The 15,148-nt window shown below is 40.7% G+C and overlaps 1 long non-coding RNA gene and 1 other non-coding gene across 2 annotated transcripts in view; one reads left to right on the plus strand and one right to left on the minus strand.

Annotated features, from left to right (window-relative positions):
- Positions 1-655: 655 nt before the first annotated feature.
- Positions 656-4,743, minus strand: LOC125483497. Its single transcript, XR_007262462.1, has 3 exons — positions 4,604-4,743; positions 1,817-2,031; positions 656-982 (listed from the first exon to the last, which is right to left on the minus strand). It is a non-coding gene; the product is annotated as an uncharacterized LOC125483497 (long non-coding RNA).
- Positions 4,744-4,774: 31 nt separating this feature from the next.
- Positions 4,775-15,148, plus strand: part of LOC109911060 — a 61,020-nt gene continuing 50,646 nt past the window's right edge. The window contains exon 1 of the transcript XR_007262461.1: positions 4,775-4,907. This is a non-coding gene — a transcript (ubiquitin-conjugating enzyme E2F (putative)). The remainder of the gene's footprint in view (positions 4,908-15,148) is intronic.

Consider the following 15,148-nt stretch of genomic DNA (forward strand, 5'->3'; position numbering starts at 1 on the left):
GGGATTCTCATGTTCACTTACCTGAACAACTGTGAAACTCATGTGATATACTTAGAAGAGATAAGCATTGAGATGATTTTATGGACTAGGGGTTGGAATTGGAGGTGTTTACATTGGGTGACTGTCCTATAATTATCAAGCAATTGGATGGGGGATGAGGGGTTGGAATGGCACATGCTCCACTCCCCTAGAACATAAGCAGGCAGGAAGGAAAAGTTATGCCAGATGAAAAACTTTAAGATGGATGAATCTACGCTGGCTTCAGCGGTCAGAGTTTCTTTTTTATATATTGCTGGGTGGGAAACTGAGGAGAGAAGAATAGGAATCCTATGGGACTGAATTTTGCAATTTGAATTTAAAGAGAGTCTGCTCACGACTGGTGAAGCAGCAATCACTTAATATTCAGGGCAGCCAGATTATGATAGCTCAATGAAAGAATGTCCAGAATTATAAAAAGAAAACAAGAAGCCTGAAGAAGTATTTCAAAAACCAGAAAAAAGGCATGACAAGACTTTGTGGATTTACTTTTCGCAAAGCAATTTAAAATTTGGTTAAATTAATTATTTGTTGTAAAATTATGTCCGAGCAAACAAGCAGATCTTTAATTTAAGCTAATTGCTAATAAAAGGTTGTAGTGCTACAGAATAACACACGATATTGATGATTACTTTTATTTTACTAGTTATTAGGCACAGAAATTGTGATAATTTCAATGTGCCATATATACATCATTGCAAATGCACTAAGGTCGAATGACTTCAATTTAAAAAAAGTGCCCGATCCAGTTTGGCATCGGAAGTCAAGCAGAATGATTGGTCTTTTGACTGAGGGATTGTAAATACCAAGTGCAATAGCTTTCTTTTGCCACCAGATGGTGATGTCAGCTCTGCACTCATCATCTTGCACTTCCTTTTGCAGCATATCTTCACTGTACAGTTTCCAGAGTTGTCCAGTCCACGGTGTGAAGCAGGGGAGGACCCAACTAGAATTGGAACACAGAATGTTTTTCACAAATCCACAAAACAGGCCAGCATAGCCAGGATCTAAATTGATTTCCTAAGCAAGATAAATATTGGTGAACCACAGGCACAAGTATCCACAGTGTTATGATATCGTGGCATTTATGGAGCCCCGGCTCTAACAAGGGTAGGATTGGGAACTTCATATCCCTGGCCATTTGGCCATTACTGCATTCAGGAAAGATGGGGAGCAAACAAATGCCGGAATGATCAAAGATACTGTCAGGGCGCTAGAGAGGTTGATGTTCTTGAGGTTTTATGTAAGTAAATGCCTAGCATTATGGAGTAAAATAGAAGTTATGCTGGTGGCTATATACAGTTGCTGTGCAAAGTCTCATCTTCACGTTGAGGATTCCCTCCCACGGTGCTAAATAGGACAGATTTTGAACAGATCAAGTCAAAATTGGGCTCTATGGGCCAGCAACAGCGGCAAAACTGTAATCAAACACAATCTGTAACTTCGTGGCTCAGAATGTACTCCATTCCACTTTGCTCCTGACCTTATTACAGCCTTGGTTCAAGCACGGGCAAAAGAACTGAATTCCAGGGACAAGGTGAGAACGACTGCCCTTTATACTAAGGCAACATTTAAGTGAGTGTCATACCAAGGAGATCTGGAGCAAAACTGGCATCATTGGAAATCAGAGGGAAGGCTCTCTTCTGCTTGGACTCATACCTAGCACAAAGAAGATGGTTGAGCTTGTTGGAGAGTAATCACTTTAGCTTGAGGGCATTACAGCAGAGCTCCTCAGGGTAGATATTTTCTAATCAACATGTTCTGTTATGACATTACATACCTCTGGAGCAGGCCTCCTGGCTCAGAGGCAGGGCCAATACCACTACGCCATGAGAGCCGTAGGAATTCCTTAGAGTAGTGTCCTCAGTCCAATCATTTTCAGCTGCTTCAATGACCTTCCCTCATCACAATGTCAGAAGTAGATAATATTAACTGATGGATGGTCATCACCATTTGCAACTCCCCAGATACTTAAGCAATGCATATCCAAATGACCTGTAAAATATCCAAGTTAGGGCTGATAAATGGCAAATGACATGCATGGTGCACAAGGGGCATCTAACCAATACCCCTTAACATTCAATGGCATTACCATCACTGAATTGCCCACTGTCAACATCCTAGGGCCTTCCATTGACAAAAACAGAACTGGACCAGCCATATAAATACCTTGACACAACAGCACGCCAGAGGCTAGGAATTCTGCAGCGAGCAACTCATCTCCCGTATCCCCAAAGCTTGTCAACCAGCTCCTAAGACACTCAAGATGCTTAATCCCAGAGGAAAAAAAAACAGCTAGCTTGATTGGACCCCATCCAGCACCAAAATTCATTACCTACACTACAGGCTCAATGGGAACACAACCGTCTACAAGTTTCCCTCTGAGCAACACACCATCCTGATTCAGAACTATTCCTTCACTGTCACTTGGTAAAAATTCTGGAACTTCCTTCTGAACAGCACTGCGGATGTCCCTACACCAGAAGGAATACAGCTGTTCAAGAAGACCACCATCCTCTCCAAGGCAATAGCTATAGGCATTAAATGCTGGCCCAGCCAGTGATTCCCATATCCCATGAACAAATAAAGAAGGTGTAGAACAACAAATAGTGGGATGGAGATGGAGAAGCAAATCTGCATGCATTATTTAGAAGGATTTAGAATTTAAGCAGCGATATCTGGGGTGGCTTCAAATGTCATGTCATATCACAGAAAAAGACTGCAAGGAGTGAGGCAGGGAAATTTCTAAAATATGTACAACTTTCTTGATCAGCATGTTTTATAACCAATGAGGAAGGAAGTAGGGCTGGACTGAAGTAGGCAAAATGGAACATATTTCAGTGAGGGAGCCTTTGGGGAACAGTACTCATAATATCACAGGCTTTGTACAGTCAGGGAAAATAACAAGGTATAAAGTAAAGTGAATTTGCCAAACCAGAAGATAGATAACTTAAACTGGGTTGAAAGAAGATCTAGCTCAGGTGGATAGGAACCAAAAATGACAGGTCAAATGAGGATAGAGTTTAAATATAGATTCTTAATTTCCGATGAAGGGCACCAAAACTGCAACTCTACATTTCTTTCACGGTTCTCATCTGCATTTTTCAAACCAAGTTGGCAGAAGGTAATCAGATTTTGGATAAAAATTTTAATTCTGGGCAAGTGAATAAGTTTTGATTGAGTTATGAATCTCACAACATGTCCTGGATTTTTAAAAATTCCTTCATTAGTTGTTAGCAAGGAATGCATTTGTCACCCATTCCTAATCACGCTTGAGGGCAGTTAAGAGCCAACCACATTAAGCTCAATTACCCCACATTTTACAGGACCATCCAATAAGATGATGGCAGAGTTTGATGCTTCAGCCAGAGCTCATCCATTCTGCCCGTTCTTGTTCTTTTTTTCCTCCCATCTGTGGTTTACCTCTCCTCTTCCATCTTCTCGGCCTCTCGGCCTTGGAAGTGGGGTCAGCAGCCAAGCAGGGATGCCAGCGACCAGCTGCCTGGCCCAGTGCAGAGTGTGGTGGCAGCCAGTGGTCAGACCATGTAGAGACCCCCTGCGCTTATCTGCTGCTGGGAGCCCTTGGAGCGAGACTGTGATGTTTGTCTTTTTAACTTTGGTTATACTGTATGTAACTTTCTTTCCATTTCTCTATTCTGTAACTGAGGATTGTATGTGGGTAATCTGTACCTAAGATGGCACCATGTCCAGGTGACATTAGTTACAGTGTAGCTAGTCCTGTAACTGAAGAAGCTGTACCTACATACCTTTGTACCTCACATGGCACTGTAAATGGCAATTTATAAACTTTTCACTCTACTCATTTGAGTACGTGACAATAAAGCTAATTCATTCAATTATCCCATGAGGGAATAATCATTTATCCTTGGTTATTTGCTGCCAGGGGCATTCTTTTTTTGATAAGTACTGTCCTTTCTGTTCTCCATTGCCCATTCTCATACAATATACTAAAATACCTTGTATTGAATTCTCAAATGGTCTAAAACAGTACCTCAGTGTTCTGGAAGTTCAGTTTTGATTACTCCTCCCTGCACATAAATCACTTAAAAGCTCAAAAAATGGTAATACAGCAGGACTATCACAAAAAAAACAGAAGTTGTTAGATGTTTGAGCTTTAAATGTTTCACACCCACAATATATGTCTGAGAGGAGAACTGTACTCATTTTTACTCCCAGCGTTTCACCAGCAACCCCACTACAAAACCTCAACTTGTTTTGTTTGCAGAGATCACACAAGAGCACACACAAAGTAAGGAATGATGGCAGCTTTCCTTCCTCAGACTGCACTAATAAGACAGCTAAGCCTTTACAGCAGCGTTATTATTGGTGACATCACTGAGACTGACTTTAGAATCGAGATTTTATCAATTGAATTAAGTTTCACCAGCTGCCAAGATTGGTTTATAACTCCTGTACCCAGGGCAGATGGATTAATGATCTAGTGTCATGACCTCTCTTTAGGGTGTAAACCCATGATTGATTATAGCCAGAGATACAGAAATACTACAAAAACAAGCCTTGGAAACCAAACAATCTCCTTACTCACCAGGCAGTTCCTTCACCTTCTAGAAACTTATACCAGACCGAGGCCGTACCGAACCTCTCGGTGGCCGGTATTTTCTTTGCTCTGTATCGCCTGTTGGTCACTAGATAACGGCGGACAGAAAAAGGTGACGGACCCGCGGCCTGCAGCGGAAGTGGGGGAGGTATTTAGCGGTGGGACCGGGTGAGAAGATTTCCGGTAGCGGCCTCTCGGCGCGGCCGGAGCCGGGTTGGGGATCGGCCGCTGGAGGCACCGGGAATGGTGCGGGAGCGCTCGGTGCTGTCAGTGACAGAGAGGGAGAGCCGAGGTGAGGAGCCCTTCCGTAACCGTTGGAAACATTTCTCAAATGAGTAGCACGCTGCTGTGGGGAAGAGGGCAGTCAAAATGCGCACAGAAGGATCCCAGAAGCCGTATTGTGACCGTGACCAGATATATTCTGGCTTTAATCAGGTTAACTGAAGGGAAATTATTGGGCATCGGGGAGATCACCCTGGAAATAGTACCGTAGGAACTTCTACATGCCCCCGAGAGGGCAAACATGGCCTTGGATTATCTGAAGGTTGGCACCTGTCTGTGTAGTCTGCTCTAACCCAGAGCCTATCGCAGTAGTCTGTTTCCAGTATCAACTAGGATTGATCATCAAAAGTAGGGTTTTAACCTCCAAGTTTCTGGGTAGGTGAGGGATACACCAAGAGTGGCGTATGTAGTCTGCATATATGTTTAGGGAGAGAGATTGTATGTAACATATATGTTGTGTGTGGCATGTACCTACTCCCAACAAGCATATCGTTCAATTCATGTGGTGCCCTTTCACAATGGAACATAGATATAGCTTAAAAACAGGAAGCCTACCAAATGGGGATAATTGAGTTAGTCAAAGGTGTATTTTACGAAATACTTCCAAGAGGATGACAGACGCACATGATTGTTTTTAGAAATCCAGACCATATGGCTTAGATTACATTATACTACAGTTTGCATTTGGGTAATGTAGTCTGCTGTTTGATATTCTACTAAATACAATTCAATACCTTTACCAATTTGGATTTCATTTTGCTGAGGTTTTGTGACCTACAAGTTCTGTCAGTGGTGTGGTTTGCAGCATTACAAACACTGTGTTGTTGTTATAGTACATATTCCACACATCTGTATTAAATTTGACAGGATATTATGGTGAGCGTTGGTTTGTATTTAGAAAGCCAGGCAATAAATGACAGAACATCAGAACTTAGTTTTTATATACTTATAAGCTTTTATTTACAGACATATTGTACATCATGCACCTCCAACTAATAATCCTCCTTTCTGCCTGCTCTGAGTGTAGGTGAGTCCCCAATTAATGCTCACTATCCTTTAGATAAATTAATACACAGCGATAAACAGTTCCTTCCTTGTCTTTAAATAAAACTTTTTTTAAAATTGTCATACACATAAAGACTTCCATATTATGTTCAAAGCCTTGCATTGCAAGATCACCCTCCTCCAGAACCCTTAATAACTTCTTTGACTTCCTTTACTGAAAAGGGCTAATGGTTAATTACTTTAAACCAGCCATTTATTTCAGAAATTGCTTTCATTTCTGCATTAGTTTCAAGCCAACAGGATCTAACTACAACTTTGGCACACTCATGTTTCATAGAGCACCTTATCCCACCGTGGATGTAGTATCTTCAGTACTCCTATTTTACAGAATATTGCTTAAAATATTTGTCAAAGAGAATCACATTTGCACAAGGGTCAGTTTTTCAGCACCCGGAGTACCTTCAACAACTGTCATTTCATAGCTTCCCAGGGTAAAGGATGACATTTCTCATTCTCTTTGAAAAGAAATTCAGTGAAACCAACTACTCTGGTGTATGAAGCTTTATGAAAAAAATAACCAGTTTCATTCATGTTTTTCAGGCCATTTAAGGATGGGTAGTTAACTATTTTTGCCAGATTTTAATTTTATTTGATTTGCCCTTGAAATTTACTTCTGCTTTTTCATCAAAAAAATACTTAATTTCAGCACCTCAAAACTAGTACCTTGTTGATTCTGAGTGCACTACGAGCTTACCTAGCCAATCAAGCTTTGTGCTGTAATTACTTTGTCTCTTCCTCAGATACCACTTCACTTTTCTGTGATGACCTTGTACAACTACACTGGGTTGGAAGTACCACAGTCTCAATTTTACTCGATTTAATTTTAAACCAGATCCAGTTTGGCCCCACAGTCCTAACTTCCAATTTCAAATATTATGTAATCTTACTAATGCATTTCTCAAATCACTTAAGCACAACTTATTTTCCAGAGAACAGATCTTACTGAAAAATACCACAACCCTGTTGCATAATTCTGTCCATCAGCATATTTGTTTATTTACCTTTTGCAAGTGCTGCCCCTTTAAGTGGTTTTAGAAATGCTTCTCTGAAATGCTTGCAGGAATGCAGCTTTTCTGTTAACAAACTTGAAGTCCTACTACCTTTCCAGCATTGGGGAAACCCATTCGCAATTCGCAATCACCCAGTAACTCTGACAATATACACTAACAACACCCTCGGGGTTACTTTTGACTAGAAATTCAATTGGGGAGGTGATGGCCTAGTGGCATTATCGCTGGACTGTTAATCCAGGGACCCAGATAATGTTCTGGGCTCCCGGGTTCGAATCCCACCACAGCAGATGGTGGAATTTGAATTCAATAAATGTCTGGAATTAAGAATCTAATGATGACTGTGAATCCATTGTCGATTGTCATCTGGTTCACTAATGTCCTTCAGGGAAGGAAACTGCCATCCTTACCTGGTCTGGCCAACATGTGACTTCAGACCCACAGCAATGTGGTTGACTATTAACTGCCCTCTGGGCAATTAGGGATGGGTAATAAATGCTTCCTAGCCAGCGACGCCCTCATCCCGTAAATGAATAAGGAATAAAAAAATTGGACTTGTCATATAAATACAAGTGGCTACAAGAGCAGCTCAGAAGCTAGGAAAACTGCAATGAATAAGGTACCTCCTGACTTCCGAAGCCAATCCATTATCTACAAGGCACAAGTCAGGAGTGTGATGGAATACTCCCCAGTTGCCTGGATGAGTGCAGCTCCAACAATACTCAAGCTTCACACTATCCAGGTCAAAGCAACCCGCTTGATTGACACCACATCCACTCCCTCCATCATCGACACTCAGCAGCTGCAGTATGTACTATTTACAAGATGCACTGCAAAAATTCACTGAAGATCCTGATACAGCTAACTCCAAACCCACAACCATTTCCATCAAGAAGGACAAGGATAGCAGATATATAAGAACATCACCATTTTCAAGTTCCCCTCCAAGCCACTCACCATCCTGACTTGGAAACATGTCAGTGTTCCTTCACTGTCGCTGGGTCTAAATCCTGGAATTCCCTATCCAGGGGCATTGTGTGTTGAAGATTGCAGCTCAACACCACCTTCTTGAGGGATACCTATGTCCACAACTGAGTAAATAAACTATTTGCATTGTGCTGCTTTACTTTACAATTTTTAATTTCATTCTGCCAGTCCATAGTCCTCTCATGCTGATTATCTTGAATATTCAACTAATGTTTAAACCGAACAGTAGCTTTTGCTACATATCCCACAATCTATTCATTAGCCCCCTCCGAAAGCTATGGCATGCGTCAACCCATTGTGGGCAATAGTCCTGTGGATGTAATGGTTCAGTCGCGTGTATAATGATCACTCGTCCTTACCACCATCCCAACTTTGGCATTCTACTTTGTGTTCTCAAGTCATCCATCAGAAAAAACACAAACTTTCAATGTACAGGACACTTTTAGTTATTGGTTACTCGGAGGTTGCAAGATATTATAATTAATTCTGATTAATCATAAGAAATGAACCACAACAGTTTGTCATTTTTGATAAGTACTGTCCTTCCTGCTGTCTTTGACTTTCTTTTGTGTAAAATGCTAAATCTTTTGAATTGAGCTCTGTCTCAGATGGTCTAAAACAATATCTCCTGTATTCTGATATCTCTGCCTTAATAAAACTCCTGCAATCCAGAGTGCAAAGCACTTAAAAACTCAAAAAATGGTACTAGAGCAGGAGGGCTATCAGAACGGACAGAAGGTAATGTCCAGGAGAAAATGTTGCTGAATGTTTGGTAAGCGGACTCTAGTTGAGGCATTGCCATAGAGCATTTGCTAGTGAAGTTATCCCAAACTTTTGTTTAAATTCAAATCAAGGTGTTATCATGGGGATTACAGCAGAGAACAGGTGTCTCATAAGCATTTGTTTAGTTGAAAAAGCCACAATATCTGGACATGTTCTTTTCACTTATATAGGACAAGGTCCTGCATAGGAATATATGTACCTTCTAGCAAGTAAACAATGTTTAGTCACAATAGAAAGTTTACAGTCAGATGTGGGGGTGTCTTTCAAAATTCTTGCAGGTTTTACAATTCATGCTAACCTTATCTAGTAGTGCCATATAATCTTCACCTACATCTGCACCTTTTAGTAAGTTTTTTTTTATTGTTAGTAATTAAAGTAAATAAATTCTATAACTTTAAGGCCATTTTCTTTTCTCTTATCCTCATACCAAATGGCTTTAATAGTTCTTTGAGAAATGTCTAGTTTTGTTAAAGAGATACAACAATGTTCTATGGGTAAACTAGAACTGATTTTTCCAAAAATAATTGTGACCTTTGTGCTTTTTAATGGAAGGTTTACTCAACAGCATAGGTAACTACTGATGTAGAGACTAAATCAGTACTTAAAGTTGCACGTTCCAGCTCATGTACTTGGAATGGAGACCCTCTGGTGACTTCAAAGAGTTGTTCTCATCAAAACTCAAGCAAGTGTGCTTGATGATTATTAGAGGATAATCATTTCAGCCTCAGGAGTTCTTCAGGGTAGTGTGCCAAGCCCAAAAATCTTTAGGTACTCCATCATCAGGTCAGAAATGTTCAGAACCAGCCACAATTCCTCAGATACTGAAGCAGTATGTGCCCACATCCGTAAAGAATGGGACAAGATTCAGGTTTGGGCTAAGTGCCAAGTAGCATTTGTTCCACACATACCAGGCAATGACCATCTTGAGAGAGCGCATCCAACTAGCATCCTTTTGACATTTAGTAGCATTGCACCATTTACATGAGTCACCACAATAATGCACCGAAGATTTCTCAGCAGCAACTTCCAAACTTTGACCTGTAACTGTTGGTAGGAAAAGGGCAGCCAATGCATAGAAATGCTATCACCTGCAAGCCACACACCATCCTGCCTTGGAAATATATCACCGTTCCTTCACTGTCATGGGTCAAAGCCCTGGCTCTGTCTTCCTAACAGCACTGTATGTGTACCTACACTCATAGATTGCAGCAAATCAGTGATGGCTGACCTCTTACCATGAAAAAATGGGAAGAAATACGTTCACCTTGTATTCCACATGCCTTTGAAGTACCTAAGCAAATCTGCACAATTAAGTGAATTTGACATTTATTTAAAACTCTATCTGTTCAGTGTGATTGTGATCTTCTGCCTCCTCAGCATGTCATTTCAAGATTCTGTCTCTGCTCACAATGGGAACTTTGCCATATTTGATATTTATGGATTTATTAACTTTTCATCAGGCGTTTCACGTGAACATACAAATTAGGATCAAAAGTAAACTATTTGGCTCCTCGAACATGCTCTACCATTTGATTAGTTCTGATTGTGATCTCAACTTCACATTATTATTTTCTCCAATAACCTTTGGCTCACTTGTTAGTCAAGAATCTATCCACCTGTCTTAAAAGTATTCAATTAATCTGCCTCAGTTGCTTTCTGAAGAAGACAGATCCAAAGATTTGAGAAATACTGAAAGAACTGTGGATGCTGTAAATCAGGAACAAAAACAGAAGTTGCTGGAAAAGCTAAGCGGGTCTGGCAGATCTGGTGACCAGCAAGGGTCACCAGACCCGAAATGTTAACTCTGATTTTTCTTCACAGATGCTGCCAGACGTCCAAAGATTTGAAACCCCCCCCTCTAAGAAAAGAAAATCTCCCCTTCCTCTCTTTAACAAAAGACTCCTGAGTTTTAAGCTGTATCCTCATGTTCTAGTCTCTCGCTAATGGAAGCACCCTTTAGCATCCACCTTGTAAAGTCGTTTCACAATATTTCTTATCTGCATAAGGTCACCTCTTAATCTTCTAAACTCCAAATGACACAGCCTATCCTGTCCGATCTTTCCTCATTGGATAACACCTCATTCCTAGGTGTCAGTTGAGTGAACCTTCTCTGAACTATCGCATCTATTTCCTTTCTTACGGGAAACCAATACTACGTACAGTACTCTAGGCGTGGCTTACCCATGCCCTATACAACTGCAGGAAGAACAACTCTGTATATTCCATCCCCCTTGCAATAAACTTAATATTGCATTTGCCTTCTTAATCAGTTGCTGGACAACATGCTAACTTTTTCTGATTCACGTACCAGGATACCCAGATCCCTCTGTACCTCTGCTCTGCAGTGACTCCTAATTTAAACAACGTGCTCCTTTCTATTCCTAAAAGTTCACTTTTCTCTACATTATCTCCAATCTGCCAAATTTTGTCCATTCACAACCTATCTATATCCTTTGCAGATTCCTTTTGTCCTCTTGGCATTTTACTGTCTTGCCTATCTTTGTGTTGTTAGCAACTTTTGCAATTGTGCATTTGCTTTCTTCATCTGAGTCTTTTACATAATATATAATTTCTGGAATTTAATTCTCCTACTATTACTGTTTCCATTTAATTTCTGCTACCATACTAGATTTGCTATGTATATTTTCATTACCATTATGTCTATCCATGATCTTTCCATTCCTTTGAGGTCTGCTTCCAGTATCGGGAATCTTTGAGTCGTCTTTTGATGGTATCCCAAGGACTATTTTTTTCTACCAGAATTTTGACTCCTTCACTGAGAACAGTTGTAACCAGTTGCCTATGTAAGTGAGGCACCATAACACAATCCAGTAATGCTGGGACTGATCCTGGAATCTCAACTTGAACTTTGTCATTCTGTTGTGCACTTTTATAGAAATGAATGAACATCGTGGACAAGATCTGAGATTCACAGCCACTTCAAGGTTTAACCTTCTTGTAGATTTCAGTGAGGAATTTAGTTAGGGATCCAAAACCTTCATTAATATCTATTTGACTGGTATCTGAGGAATTACTTGCTTCTGACTTTAACTTGTGTGGAAGCAACAACATCAAGGCTGTATTACTTGTTTTATTTTTGGTAAAGAGTTGACCATGTCTGCATGTCAACCTCATTCTTCCACTGATTAGATGATTCAGACTCCCAAGAACATAAAAGGTAATCATGCCCTTCCACTTGCTGCTATTTTCTGCAAAGGCAGATAGAAATTTACTGTATTGGGGCGGTGTGGATGTACAGGGTTTCAAACTTCACCATTTGGCCTCTGTACTCCACTAACATGTTAGAACTGTGAAAGCTAGGCAGTGAATGATTAGAATGTTGAAGTTGAGTCTTTTTACATTTACAAGCTTTTATTTATAGAAGCACCTGTTGTATATCATGCACTTTAAAGCTACATTCTTTTAGCCTGCTAAATCCCAAGTAATACCCATCACCTGAAAACACCCTAAATCAATATTAGATTAAGAGAATGTGGTGTTAGTATGCTAATACAGAATTACATAATGGTCCTGGATTCGGAGTACAGACATGACAGTGACGGCAGGATTACAAGGTAGTGCTGGATTAGGTTCACATGGTATTACAGTGTGTTAATGCAAGTCCATAGTTGTGTATATATAGAGTGGTTTAGCAAAAGATTGCAGTTTTAGTGATGCCGTTCCATTCCTTGATGATCAAGCAGGTTAACAGCGACTCTTTTTTCTTCTGATTAAATGATTCATTTACAAGACTAGAAGGATATTGAACACGAGCAAAAACCTTCTTATTGATACTTGGTATAGAGTAGCTTGAGATAACAGTGTGGAGCTGGAGGAACACAGCAGGCCAGGCAGCATCCGAGAAGCAGGAAAGCTGACGTTTCGGGTCAGGACCCTTCTTCTGACCCAAAACGTCAGCTTTCCTGCTCCTCTGATGCCTGGCCTGCTGTGTTCCTCCAGCTCCGCACTGTGATATCTCTGAAGCCAGCATCGGCAGTTCTTACTATCTCTGATAGAGTAGCTTGAGATATCTTTCTGCATCAGTATTCCCAAAATGTAATGATCATAGCCATTCTGTGTGAAGGGGGGAAAACAACATCAGTTGTACCTGCAGGGTTGAAGCATGTTGGGGAATTGACCAGTCTGAGTTATCTGTTTAATCTCCACCTCATCCTTTGGAAGGACTCTTCCCTTAATATTGCACATGTAAAAATCCTGAAACATTATTACACTATAGAGAGATTAATGGCAAGCAAATTATGATAAATGAACATGACTGCATCCTTGAGAGTGCAAGATGTGTAATGACACAGTATGCCAGTGGTGGGTAGAGGTGATTTGGATAAAAATGGTACAACGTAGTCTGAATTTCTCGTTCCCAGTTCATTGCCTAATCCTAAATGTCAAATACAACGATACCAACAAATGCCTGCAGGATAAAGTGAAATGATATTTAAATTCACAACGCAAATGTATTCTTTGTGCTGCCTCAGTCATTTTTAGTCTCGACAATTTGGTAGATGGGGCTGAGAAGGCTTGTAATGGAGCTGAGCGATGATTTTGTTCAGTGATTTTTTTTTTTAAAATAAGATTAACATTTTTATTTTAAAAAATAAGTATGATGAGCTAAAATTGAATGTGCTGAATTTGCAAGTGGAAACTTTTACAGTATCTTCTGGCACAAGGTGGTCTGAGTGCTCATCCTTTACTTATCTGATACTGCTGTAAACTAATTTGAAAAGTAACCTCATGGTGGTCAGAATGACTTGAGCAGATAAAGGTTAAAAATTACCCATGCCCCCCCTTACATACAACTACCTACCTCAAGGGGAGCCCTTCAACTGCAGGGAGGCATTTGGGGATGAGGGTGAGTTGGACTTAAGAGGTGAGCAACTGTGTTAGTCTTTGAAAAACTACAAATGTGTATCTCAAGATGCCAGTTTGGTCCATATCTGTGGGTTATGCAGCAATGCTACTTGGGCACTTTTGGTCCTATTTTGAAGGGAAGAGAGATTGTACATTTCCTGTCTCACTGCCTGACCTATGCAAAGAATGTTGTGAAAGGAGGCAGCTCTTGTGCCAATAGCTTATTCCAGTAGCCCCAAAATTGCAGGATATGGGGTTATATTAGCATTAGTCAGAAATGATTGTGTTTACTTGGATACTGTATCTTATGTATCCCAGTCTTGAGCATTGCCGTGGGACAAGGATGTGTTGGATCTGATTGCACACCTCTAGAGGGAATATGCCCTCTCATTCACAGCAATGTCACAATTGAGTAAGTGAGTTCTGTTGCAAAATCCCAACAGCTGGGAGTTTAGGACTGGTCTTGTTACTAGACCTGAGGAGAAAGGTCTCCATTGTTGATGTGTGTGTGTCTGTGTCTGTCTGGAATCTTGCATCCTGAGGGGTTTTGTGACATCCTTGGTGTGAAGTGCCTCTACCGTCCTACTTCTGTTTTCTCCTAAAGCTGTAAGTGTGACCCCTCATCGTAAAAGATTCAGTTAAACAATTGAAATTGTCACTAGGGAGCCAGTGGATCCTAATCTTTTAAAATAGAATCGGAGAATGGTTCCTGTATAGGAGGAAGGAAGCAAACCATTGGGCTGCAAAGTCATAACTAATGTTTGTGCCACACGAATACAAGATAACGTTCAACTCCCAGAGGACGGAATCTTACCATTGCCCCTTGTCATTCAATGGGCATTGCCATAGCTGAATCCCCCACTGTCAACATCCTGGGGTTATCATTGACTGAAAGCATAACTTGATCAGGCATACAAATACTACGGTTATAAGAGCAGGGCAGAGGCTGGGAAAATCAAAATAGGAAAGTCATATCACCCATTTAAAATAGAGATGACAAGGCTTTTTTTCCCTGATGGTAGTGCGTTGGTGGAATTCTTTATTGCAGAAAGTTATACAGGCTGTGTCATTAAGTATATTCAAGACTGAGGAGATAGAATTCAGCAAAGGAATCCAGGTTATTGGGATAAGGCAGGAAAGTAGAGTTGACGATAATTACATCTTATGGTCTAATTCTATGATGAGTAACTCAGTTGCATGGATGAATTCAGGTCCCACAATACTCCAGGTTAACAATGATTACTATCCTATCCACCACTTTCAAAATTCACCTGACCACCACTAACACACTGCAGTAACTCACCAAGGCTCCTTCGACAGCACCTTCCAAACCCACAACCTCTACCACCTAAAAGGACAAGGGCAGTAAAGGTACGCCTACTGCATTCATGCAGTACACTGACTTCAAACCATATCATTGCTCCTTCACTATTTCTGGGTCAAAGTCCTGGAACTGTGTTCCTACTCCCGATGGACTGCAGTGGTTGAAAAAAGTGCTCGCTAACGTCTTCTCTAGGGCGTGGAAAGATGTCACATAAAT

Source organism: Rhincodon typus, chromosome 7 (genome assembly GCF_021869965.1).
Source record: "Rhincodon typus isolate 14 chromosome 7, sRhiTyp1.1, whole genome shotgun sequence".
NCBI classification, from domain to species: Eukaryota; Metazoa; Chordata; class Chondrichthyes; order Orectolobiformes; family Rhincodontidae; genus Rhincodon; species Rhincodon typus.